This window comes from Papio anubis, chromosome 5, assembly GCF_008728515.1.
Source record: "Papio anubis isolate 15944 chromosome 5, Panubis1.0, whole genome shotgun sequence".
Classification (NCBI taxonomy): Eukaryota; Metazoa; Chordata; class Mammalia; order Primates; family Cercopithecidae; genus Papio; species Papio anubis.
Window position 1 is genome coordinate 172,249,667 of NC_044980.1, and position 12,074 is coordinate 172,261,740.

Sequence of the window (12,074 nt, forward strand, 5' to 3'; positions counted from 1 at the left end):
CCAACTACATATATTTATAACGTATAATGTGAAGTATTTCAATAATTTGTTACGTGAAATCATTCCCAAAATCAAGATAATGAGTGTATCCATTTGGTGGTATCCATTACCTTTTTTTCTTTTTTTTTTGAGAGGAGTCTCACTTTGTTGCCCAGGCTGGAGTGCAGTGGTACGATCTCAGCTCACTGCAACCTCTGCCACCCGGGTTCAAGTGATTCTCCTGTCTCAGCCTTCCAAGTAGCTGGGATTACAGGCGCACACCACCACACCCAGCTAACTTTTATATTTTTAGTAGAAATGGGGTTTCACCATGTTCACCAGGCTGGTCTCAAACTTCTGGCCTTCAGTGATCCGCCCGCCTCGGCTGCCCAAACTGCTGGAATTACAGGTATGAGTCACCGTGCCTGGCCTCCGTATAGATTTTTTTGGCATTGGCTTCTCACCACATAATTATTTTAAAATTTATCCATGTTGTTGCATTTATTAACAATGCATTACTTTTTATTGCTGAGTAGTATTTCATTGTATGGAAACACCACACAATTTGTTTTGCCATTCAGCTGTTGATGCACATTTGGGTTGTTTCCAGTTTGGGGGCTACTGCAAATAAAACTGCTCTGAACATTTTTGTTCATCTTTATGTGGACATATGCTTTCATTTCTCTTAAGTAAATCCCCAGGAATGGAATGGCTGGGTCATATGGCAGGTGCATGTTTACCTTTTTCTTAAGCCACTAACAGTGAGTGAAAATTTCTGTTTCTGTGTATCCTGGCCGACACTTAGTTTGATAAACCTTCATTTTTAAAAAATTTGCTTAATTAAAGGTGGTGATGGTGTTTTGTGAGACAGGGTCTCACCGTGGTGCCTAGGCTGGTCTCAAACTCCTGGGCTCAAGGGATCCTTCCACTTGGGCCTCTGGGCCTCCCAAAGTGCTAGGATTACAGGCAGGAGCCACGGGACCCAGCTAGTAAGCCCTTTTTTTTGAGACGGAGTCTTGCTCTGTTGTCCAGGCTGCAGTGCAGTGGCACGATCTCTGCTTACTGCAAGCTCCATCTCCTGGGTTCACGCCATTCTCCTGCCTCAGCCTCCTAAGTAGGTGGGACTGCAGGTGCCTGCCACCACACCTGGCTAATTTTTTTGTATTTTTAGTAGAGACGGGGTTTCACCATGTTAGCCAGGATGGGCTCGATCTCCTGACCTCGTGATCCACCTGCCTCGGCCTCCCAAAGTGCTGGGATTACAGGCTTGAGCCACCCTGCCTGGCCAAGCCTTTTTAATTTTAGCCATAGTGGTAGCGTGTCGAAATTGTGGGGTTTTTGCTGTTTTGTTGTTGTTCTTTTAAATTTTTAACAAGCTCATCCTTAATTAATGTATTTTATTTATTTGTCTATTTATTTTTTGAGATGGAGTTTCGCTTTTGTTGCTGAGGCTGGAGTGCAGTGGTGTGATCTCGACTCACTGCAACCTGCGCCTCCTGGGTTCAAGCGATTCTCCTGCCTCAGCCTCCCAAGTAAGTGGGATTACAGGCGTGTGCACACCTGGCTAATTTTTTTTTTTTTTTTAACTAGAGATGGGGTTTCACCATGTTGGTCAGGCTGGTCTTGAACTCCTGACCTCAAGTGATCCATCCGCCTCTGCCTCCTTAAGTGCTGGGATTATAGGCTTGAGCCACTGTACCCAGCCTTAATAAATCTGTTTATTTACTTATTTAATTTTTGGAGGCAGAGTCTCATCCTGTCACTCAGGCTGGAGTGCAGTGGCGCAGCCTTGGGTCACCACAACCTCTGCTTCCCGGGTTCAAGCGATTCTTCTGCCTCAGCCTCCTGAGTATGTGGGATTACAGGCACATGCCACTATGCCTGGCTAATTTTTGTATCTTTTTTTTTTTTTTTTGAGATGGAGTTTCACTCTTGTTGCCTAGGCTGAAGTGCAATGGCGCAATCTTGGCTCACCACAACCTCCACCTCAGCCTCCCGTGTAGGTGGGATTACAGGCATGTGCCACCACGCCTGGCTAATTTTGTATTTTTAGTAGAGACGGGGTTTCTCCACGTTGGTCAGGCTGGTCTTGAACTCCCGACCTCAGGTGATCGCCCACCTCATGCTGGGATTACAGGCGTGAGCCACCGCGCCCAGGCTTTTTTTTTGAGATGGAGTTTCGCTGTTGTTGCCCAGGCTGGAGTGCAATGGCATGATCTCGGCTCACTGAAACCTCTGCCTGCTGGGTTCAAGAGATTCTCCTGCCTCAGCCTCCCAAGTAGCTGGAATTACAGGCACCTGCCACCACGCCTGGCTAATTTTTATACTTTTAGTAGAGATGGGGTTTCACCATGTTGGCAAGGCTGGTCTCAAACTCCAGACCTCAGGTGATCCACTTGCCCTGGCCTCTCAAAGTGTTGGGATTATAGGCGTGAGCCACTGTGCCCGGCCCAATTTTTGTATTTTTAGTAGAGATGGGTTTTCACCATGTTTGCCAGGCTGGTCTCAAACTCCTGACCTCAGGTGATCTGTCTGCCTTGACCTCCCAGAATGCTGGGATTACAGATGTGAGTCATTGCGCCCGGCCTCATCCTTAATAAATTGAGGTTTTAATTTGCATTTCTCTAACAGCTAATGCTATTAAGCATCTTTCCATGTGGGTATTTGTTATCTATTTTAATGAAGTGGTTGTTCAAGTCTTTTTTTTTTTTTTTTTTTTGAGACGGAGTCTCGCTCTGTCACCAGGCTGGAGTACAGTGGCACGATCTTGACTCACTGCAACCTCCGCCTCCTGGGTTCAAGTGATTCTCCTGCCTCAGCCTCCCAAGTAGCTGGGATTACAGGCACATGCCACCACACCCAGCTAATTTCTGTATTTTTAGTAGAGATGAGGTTTCACCATGTTGGCCAGGCTGGTCTTGAACTCCTGACCTCAGGTGATCTGCCTGCCACGGCCTCCCAATGTGCTGGGATTACAGGTGTGAGTCACCAAGCCTGGCCATCTTTTTTTTTTTTTTTTTCAGTGGTTCAAGTCTTTTTGCCTATTTTAAAAATTGGATTGTTTGTCTTAACACTCTTGTCTTAACGCTCCTGTTGCCCAAGTTGGAGTGCAATACGAAGCTCACTGCAACTTCCAGCAGCTCACTGCAACTTCCGGCTCTGGGATTCAAGCAATTCTCTTGCCTCAGCCTCCTGAGTAGCTGGGACTACAGGCGCCTGCCACCATGCCCAGCTAATTTTGTATTTTTAGTAGGGACAGTGTTTTGCCACATTGGTCAGGCTGGTCTTGAACTCCTGACCTCAGGTAATCCGTCCGCCTTGGCCTCCCAAAGGTCTGGGTATACAGGCATGATTGCAGTTTTTCTTGTTGTTGTTCTGAGACAGGGTCTCACTGTCACCCGGCTGGAGTCCAGTGGTGTGATCATGGCTTACCACAGCCCTGACCTGCCCAGGCTCTGGTGATCCTCCCACCGTGCCTCCCAAGTAGCTGGGACTGCAGGCAGGCACCACCACAGCCTGCTAACTTTTGTATTTTTTAGTGGAGGTGAGCTTTTGCCATGTTGCAAAACTCCTGGGCTAGAACTCCTGGGCTCAAGCAATGTGCCTGCCTCAGCCTCCCAAAGTGCTGGGATTACAGGCATGAGCCACCATGCCTGCTCAAATTGCAGTTTTTGTTTGTTTGTTTTTCTGTTTGAGACAGTTTCGCTCTTGTTGCCCAGGTTGGAGTGCGATGCGTGGCTCACTGCAACTTCCGGCTCCGGGATTCAAGCAGTTCTCCTGCCTCAGCCTCCTGAGTAGCTGGGACTATAGGCGCCTGCCACCATGCCCAGCTAATTTTGTATCTTTAGTAGAGACAGGGTTTTGCCATATTCTTCAGGCTGGTCTTGAACTCCTGACATCAGGTAATCCGTCTGCCTTGGCCTCCCAAAGGTCTGGCTATACAGGCATGAGCCACCGCACCCAGCCTGCAGTTTCTGTTTTTGAGATGGAGTCTCCCTCTGTAGCCCAGGCTGGAGTGCAGTGGAGTAGTGCTATCTCGGCTCACTGTAAGCCCCGCCTCCCAGGTTCACGCCATTCTCCTGCCTCAGCCTCCCGAGTAGCTGGGACTACAGGCGCCGCCACCACACCTGGCTAATTTTTTGTATTTTTAGTAGAGACAGGGTTTCACCACGTTAGCCAGGATGGTCTCGATCTCCTGACCTCGTGATCCGCCCGTCTCGGCCTCCCAAAGTGCTGGGATTACAGGCTTGAGCCACCGCGCCCGGCCAAGTTTTTAGTTTTGACGATGTCCAATTTGTCAAGTTTTTCTTTTTCACGTTTTTTTGGTGTCATATTTATGAACTCTGCCAAATATAAAGTTACTAAGAGTTTCTCCTTTTTATTCTAGAAGTTTCATAGTTTTAGCTTTACATTTAGGTCTCTGCTCCATTTTAAGGTAATTTTTGTTTATGATGTTTTGTTGTTTTTTTTTTTTTGACAGAAATGCCAAATTGACTCAGCACCATTCACAGAGAAGACTGGCCTTTCCCACAGTAACTGCAGTGACGTCCGTGGTGTTCATCACGTGACTGAGGACGTGGCTTTGGTTCTGTGCTCTGTGTTCGTTTGCTTGGTCTGTTTCTCGTGGTACCAATACTGTTGATACCTGGTAGTGTAAACCTTCCGATACTATTCTTTAAGATTGCTTTGGCTTTCTAGATCCTTTGTATTTCCATATAAGTGTTAGAATTTGATTGTCAGTGTTCACAAATAAACCCTCATGCTCACTGTTTAAAGCTTTCTCTTCTTGTCATGAGGACACTCAAGAGCTCAAATCAACCCCCCGAAGGTTGTCCGATAAGACATGAATCAGAGCCCAGGAATATTTTAGCCAAGCCAGTGATTCATATTCTTTATCTCTCCACATTGTATCTATGTTATTAAAGTCAATTTTCGGCCATGCGCAGTGGCTCATGCCTGTAATCCCAGCAATTTGGGAGGCTGAGGCAGGCAGATCACTTGAGGCCGGGAGTTCGAGATGAGCCTGGCCAACATGGTGAAACCCTGTCTCTACTAAAAATACAAAAAATTAGCTGGGTGTGGTGGCACACACCTGTGGTCCCAGCTACTTGGGAGGCTGAGGGAGGAGAACTGCTTGAACCCAGGAGGTGGAGGTTGCAGTGAGCCGAGATTGTGCCACTGCACTCCAGCCTGGCAACAGAGCGAGACTCCATCCTGAGGGGAAAAAAAAAAAAAAAAAATACTGACTTTATCTATCTATTATCTATTAGGCGGCACCCGGCCGCCTAAGGTCACTTTTCATTAGCAATCATGATATTTGGCCAGGCATGGTGGCTCATGCCTGTAATCTCAGCACTTTGGGAGGCCGAGGTGGGTGGATCACTTGAGGTCAGGAGTTTGAGACCAGCCCAGCCAACATGGTGAAACCCCATCCCTACTAAAACTAAAAATAAAATATTAGCTGGGCATGGTGGCGTGCGCCTGTAATCCCAGCTAATTGGGAAGCTGAGGCAGGAGAATCGTTTATACCCAGGAGGCGGAGGTTGCAGTGAGCAGAGATCATGCCACAGCACTCCAGTGTGGGCAACAGAGCGAGACGCTCTCTCAAAAACAAGAACAATAATAAAAAACAACAAAAACATACTTCAGACAGATCATAGATGACCACCAGGAATGGCATACAGCTTCCCTTATTTCATGGCCTACGAAAAAGAGAATACTACAAAACCCAAGGAAGTCTTTCTTTTTTTTTTTTTGAGACAGAGTTTTGCTCTTGTTGCCCAGGTGGGAGTGCAATGGCGTGATCTCGGCTCACTGCAACCTCTGCCTTCCGGGTTCAAGCAATTCCCCTGCCTCAGCTGCCTGAGTAGCTGGGATTATAGGTGCCCGCCACGATGCTTGTCTAATTTTTTGGTATTTTTAGTAGAGACGGGGTTTCACCATGTTGGCTAGGCTGGTCTCGAACTTCTGACTTCAGCTGATCCACCTGCCTCAGCCTCCCAAAGTGTTGGGATTACAGGCGTGAGCCACCCCACCTGGCCTCTTTTTTTCTTCTTCTTTTTAAAGTTCTTGCCTACTCCTGGAAGTCCTTATTTGATTATTTGAACAGGAAAAGTTAGGAGAGATGATGGATAATTCCCAGTTAACATGGATGTTAACTCCTTTCACAAGAAGACCTTGATTTTGAGGACATTTAATGAAGCCTTCAGAATTTAAAGATTCACAGTTTTAAAAGTAGCTCCTGGTCCCTCTGAGGATCCCCATCTCCATGTCACTGAAAAGACAAGGTTTGAAGCCTGTGAGGAAGGGAAGGGTGTGCCACCGGGTCCCAGAAGGTCTGAACTGAAGGACATAAGGTTTATGCTGATGGCAGAAAGGAAAGGAGAAGAGCATCTGAAAATTTTTCAGATTTTTCCACATCACAAGCATTTGTACCACACTGGCTGTGAATCACACTGGGTGTGAACGTCAGTGGGTCCCTTCTGGCAACCAAGAGGAATATTAATATTCCCCAAACCAAGGAAGCCAAATCTTGTTTTTCCCCATGGAAATTTCAGTCTGGCTTCTGCAATACTCTGTTAGTGACATTGGCCCTTCCACGAAACAACATGGTGTTCTCTGTGCTAGCCACAGTTTTTTTGGTTTTTTTGGTTTTTTTTTGAGGCGGAGTCTTGCTCTGCCGCCCAGGCTGGAGTGCAGTGGCGGGATCTCGGCTCACTGGCTCCGCCTCCCGGGTTCCAGCGTTCTCCACCTCAGCCTCCCGAGTAGCTGGGACTACGAAGCCATACATGTCGGCTAGTTTTTTGTATTTTTAGTAGAGCGGGGTTTCACCGTGTTAGCCAGGATAGCTAATACAGTTACAAAAAGAAGTTGGCCAGGCAGTGGCTCACCTGTAATCCCAGCACTTTGGGAGGCTGAGGCATGAAACAGACTCACCTGAGGTCAGGAGTTCGAGACCAGCCACAACAACATGGGTGAAACCCGTCTGTTAAAAATACAAAAATTAGCTAAGTGAGGTGTGCAGCTCCTGTAATCCCAGCTACTCGGGGAGGCTGAGGCAGGAGAATTGCTTGAACCTGGGGCCGGAGGTTGCATTGAGCGAGATAGCACATGGCACTCCAGCCTGGGGGGCAAGAGTGAGACTTCGGCTCAAAAAAAAGAAAAAAAAAAACTGAAAAGAGGCTGGGTGCAGTGGCTCATGCCTGTAACTCCAAAACTTTGGGAGGCTGAGGCAGGTGGATCACAAGGTCAGGAGTTCGAGACTAGCCTGACCAACATGGTGGAAGTTGTCTCTACTAAAAATACAAAAATTAGCCAAGTGTGGTGGCACAGGCCTGTAATCCCACATACTCAGGAGGCTGAGGCAGGAGAATCACTTGAACCCGAGGGAGGCGGAGGTTGCAGCGGTGGTCGGCACCACTGCACTCCAGCCTGGGTGACAAGAAAGACTCCATCTCAAAAAAAAAGGCCCGAGGCGGTGGCTCCGCGCCTGTAATCCCAGCACTTTGGGAGGCCCGAGGCAGAGGATCACAAGGTCCAGGTCGAGACCACAGTGAAACCCGTCTCTACTAAAAATACAAAAAAAAAAAAAAAAAAAAAAATTAGCGGTGGTGGTGAGCCTGTAGTCCCAGCTACTCAGGAGGCTGAGGCAGAATGCGTGAACCCGGGGCTGGGCCACGGTGAGCCGAGGTCAGCTCCACTGCCTCCAGCCTGAGGCCACAGCCGAGACTCGTCTCAAAAAAAAAAAAAAAAACACTTAAGAAAGTCACTTTGAGAGGTTGTGGTAGGCAGATCACTTGAGGCCAGGAGTTCGAGACCCCAGGACAACATGGCAAAACCCTGTCTCTACAAAAAATATAAAAATTAGCTCGGCGTGGTGGCACAAGCCTGTAATCCCAGCTATGTGGGAGGCTAAGATGTAATAGTCACTTGAACCCAGGAGGCAGAGGTTGCAGTGAGCCGTGATCATGCCACTGCACTCCAGCCTGGACGACAGAGTGAGACTCTCTCAAAAAAAAAAAAAATAAGTAACATAAATGTTAATTTGACTTTTTGGTTTGTATTATAGGTAAAATTATAAACTTATGGTTTTATATTGACATAGAGCTGTAAATTAATTTATAGTGGGTTTATGTTTATAGACATTGATTTATTATTTTTTTACTTTAGTTTTTTGAGACCATGTCTCACTCTGTTGCCCAGGCTGGAGTGCAGCAGCACGATTTTGGCTCATGGCAACTTCTGCCTCCCAGGTTCAAGCGATTCTCTTGCCTCAGCCTCCCGAGTAGCTGGGATTACAGGACCCACCATCATGCCTGGCTAATTTTTGTATTTTTAGTAGAGATGGGGTTTCGCCTTGTTGGCCAGGCTGGTCTCGAACTCCTGGCCTCAAGTTATCCACCCGCCTCAGCCTCCCAAAGTGCTGGAATTACAGGCGTGAGCCATCGCGCCTGGCCTAAATACATTTAAACAAGACTGTGTGGTGGGTTAATATTTTGAAATGTTAGCCAGTGTATGGTTGTTTTTTCAGGCCGACTAAGCTGTGTAAAAAGGTGAGTGGGCTGGGCACACTGGCTCATGCCTATAATCCCAGCATTTTGTGACGTCAGGGCAGGAGGATCCCTTTAAGCCCAGGAGTTTGAGATCAGCTTGGGCAACACAGGGAGATCCCATCTCTGCAAAGAAAACAAAGAAAAAAAAAATGAGTGAAAGTGCCTGATCAAGAAAGGGAGGTTGAAGCAGATGTCAGTTGGCTCTGGAAGACAGCAAGAGCCGCTACACTGCAATCCCAGCTCAGGATAGCATGAGGCAAGGCAGTACTCTCTTCCTCTCCTTGGGTTCTTTGACATCCCTATGTACTTTCCTTGAGGTAGTTTCAGTATATCTTTCTTCTTTATTATTATTTATTTATTTATTTTATTTATTTTTTTGAGACGGAGTCTCGCTCTGTCACCCAGGCTGGAGTGCAGTGGCACGAACTCGGCTCACTGCAAGCTCTGCCTCCCGGGTTCATGCCATTCTCCTGCCTTAGCCTCCCAAGTAGCTGGGACTACAGGTACGCACCACCATGCCTGGCTAATTTTTGTATTTTTAGTAGAGACAGGGTTTCACCATGTTGGCCAGGCCGGTCTAGAACTCCTGACCTCAAGTGATCTGCCCGTCTCGGTCTCCCAAAGTGCTGGGATTACAGGCATGAGCCACTCTGTCTGGCCATCTCTGTTCCTTATAACCAAAAAGAGCCCCCAGTTTAAAAGCTCTTAAAGGTCTGGGCGCAGTGGCTCACATCTGTAATCCCAGCACTTTAAGAGGCCAATGTAGGAGGGTCACTTGAAGCAGCCCCTGGGCAACAAAGAGCCCCTGTCTCTAGTTATTTGATTTTCTAAAGACAGGGTCTTGCTCTGTTGCCCAGGCTAGTGGAGTGCAGTGGCATGATCACGGCTCACTGCAGCCTCAACCTCCTGAGCTGGATCTGTCCACCTACCTCAGCCTCCTGAGTAGCTGGCACTCAGGCACATGCCACTGATTTTTTATTTTCTGTACAGATGGGGTTTTGCCATGTTGCCCAGGCTGGTCTCAAACTCCTGGGCTCAAGTGATCTGCCTGCCTCGGCCTCCCAAATTGCTGACATTACAGGCAAGAGCCACCGCACGTGCACATAGTACCTAATGATTCCTTACAAACCAGTACGAAAAAGACAAACCCTATAGTGGAAAAATGGACAAATGACATGAATAGAGAATTCACAAAGGAAGAAATATACGTATGGTTAATGAACATGAAAAATGTTGGCCAGGTGCTGTGGTTCACGCCGGTAATCCCAGCACTTTGGGAGGCCGAGGCAAGTGGATCACCTGAGGTCAGAAGTTTGAGACCAGCCTGGCCAACATGGCGAAACCCCATCTCTACTAAAAATACAGAAATTAGCCAGGTGAAATGGCACATGCCTGTAGTCCCAGCTACTCTGGAGGCTGAGGCATGAGAATTGCTTAAACTCAGGAGATAGAGGTTGCAGTGAGCCAAGATTGTGCACTGTACTCTAGCCTGGGCAACAGAGTGAGAATCTGTCTCAAAAAAATAAAATAAAAATAAAAATTAGCCACGCATGGTGGTGCATGCCTATAGTCCTAGCGACTTGGGAGGCTGAGGCAAGAAGATTCCTTGAGCCCAGAAGTTTGAGGCTGCAGTGAGCCATGATTGTGCCACTGTACTCCTCTTCCTGGCGAGAACTTGTCTTAAAAAAAGCGGCGGTGGCTCAAGCCTGTAATCCCAGCACTTTGGGAGGCGAGGCGGGTGGATCTGAGGTCAGGAGGTCAGGGCCATCCCTGGCTAACAGGTGAAACCCCATCTCTCTACTAAGAAATACAAAAAAAAACTAGCCAGGCGAGGTGAGAGCCTGTAGCTAGCTACTTTCGGAGGCTGAGGCGGAGAAGCCCGGGAGGCGGGCTTGCAGTGAGCTGAATCCGGCCCTGCACTCTAGCCTGGGCTACAGAGCCAGACTCCGTCTCAAAAAAAAAAACAAAACAAAACAAACAAAAAAAAACAAAAAAAAGGTTTAATTTCACTGTAATAAAATAAACTTCAATTAACGTAGTTACATATCTCTTTCTTTGTCCATCATTCTGACAATGCTAGATTAGCATGAGTATAGAGAAACTATAGAGAAATGACCATTACCAGCCTAACTATTAAGAAAGTAATGGACTGGGCGTGGTGGCTCACGCCTGTAATCCCAGCTACTCAGGAGGCTGAGGCAGGAGATTCGCTTGAACTCCGGAGGCCAAGCTCGCGCCATTGCACTCCAGCCTGGGCAACAAGAGAGAAACTCCGTCTCAAAAAAAAAAAGTAATGAGAGTGAACAATACAGTCAGGATGGCTAAAGGTGACCCCGAGAAACCAAAGGGCAAGATGTCTGCTTATGTCTTCTTTGTGCAGACGTGCAGAGAAGAACGTAAAAAGAAACCGTCAATTTTGCAGAATTTTCCAAGAAGTGCTCTGAGAAGTGGAAGACAATGTCTGGGAAAGAGAAGTCGAAGTCTGATGAAATGGCAAAGGCGGATAAAGTATGCTGTGATCAGGAAATGAAGGGTTATGGACCAGCTAAGGGAGGCAAGAAGAAGAAGGATTCTAATGCCCCCAAAAGGCCACTGTCTGGATTCTTCCTGTTTTCTTCGGAATTCCGCCCCAAGATGAAATCCACAAACCCCGGCATCTCTATTGGAGATGTGGTCAAAAAGCTGGGTGAGATGTGGAAGAACTTAAATGACAGTGAAAAGCAGCCTTACATCACTAAGGCGGCAAAGCTGAAGGAGAAGTATGAGAAGGATGTTGCTGACTGTAAGTCGAAAGGAAAGTTTGATGGCGCAAAGGGTCCTGCTACAGTTGCCCAGAAAAAGGTGGAAGAGGAAGAGGAACAGGGAGATGAGGAGGAGCAGAGGAGGATGAATAAACAAACTGTTTATCTGTCCAAAAAAAAAAAAAAAAAGAAAGTAATGGATAAAAATGTGAGTGCGCCCTCTCTCTGTGTGCCCACTTTCTCCTTCAGGCAAAAGCTGGGCATGAGCAAGGATGAGGGTGGCTTTGAGGGAAGGGTGGAGAGACAAGTTAAGCTATGAGAAGAAGCTGGATACAAAGGACAAATGGATCAACAATTTTGTTTACTGTTTGAAATATACTGCCTATTTTGAAAAAAGCACAAAAGCTAAAGCTAAAATTTCTTTTTCTTTTTTTTTTTTTTTTTTTTTGAGACGGAGTCTAGCTCTGTCGCCCAGGCTGGAGTGCAGTGGCCAGATCTCAGCTCACTGCAAGCTCCGCCTCCCGGGTTTACGCCATTCTCCTGGCTCAGCCTCCCGAGTAGCTGGGACTACAGGCGCCGCCACCTCGCCCGGCTAGTTTTTTGTATTTTTTAGTAGAGACGGGGTTTCACCGTGTTAACCAGGATGGTCTCGATCTCCTGACCTTGTGATCCGCCCGTCTGGGCCTCCCAAAGTGCTGGGATTACAGGCTTGAGCCACCGCGCCTGGCCCTTTCTTTTTCTTTTTTTAAAATTTTTATTTACTTTATTCATTTTTTTTGAGACAGAATCTCGCTCTGTCTCC

The 12,074-nt window shown here is 47.2% G+C and overlaps 1 long non-coding RNA gene and 1 pseudogene across 1 annotated transcript; both read left to right on the forward strand.

Moving 5' to 3' along the window:
- Positions 1-3,829: 3,829 nt before the first annotated feature.
- LOC116275005 lies at positions 3,830-4,754 on the forward strand. Its single transcript, XR_004183941.1, has 2 exons — positions 3,830-3,881; positions 4,460-4,754. It is a non-coding gene; the product is annotated as an uncharacterized LOC116275005 (long non-coding RNA).
- Positions 4,755-10,498: 5,744 nt separating this feature from the next.
- LOC101022920 lies at positions 10,499-11,702 on the forward strand (annotated as a pseudogene).
- Positions 11,703-12,074: the final 372 nt, after the last annotated feature.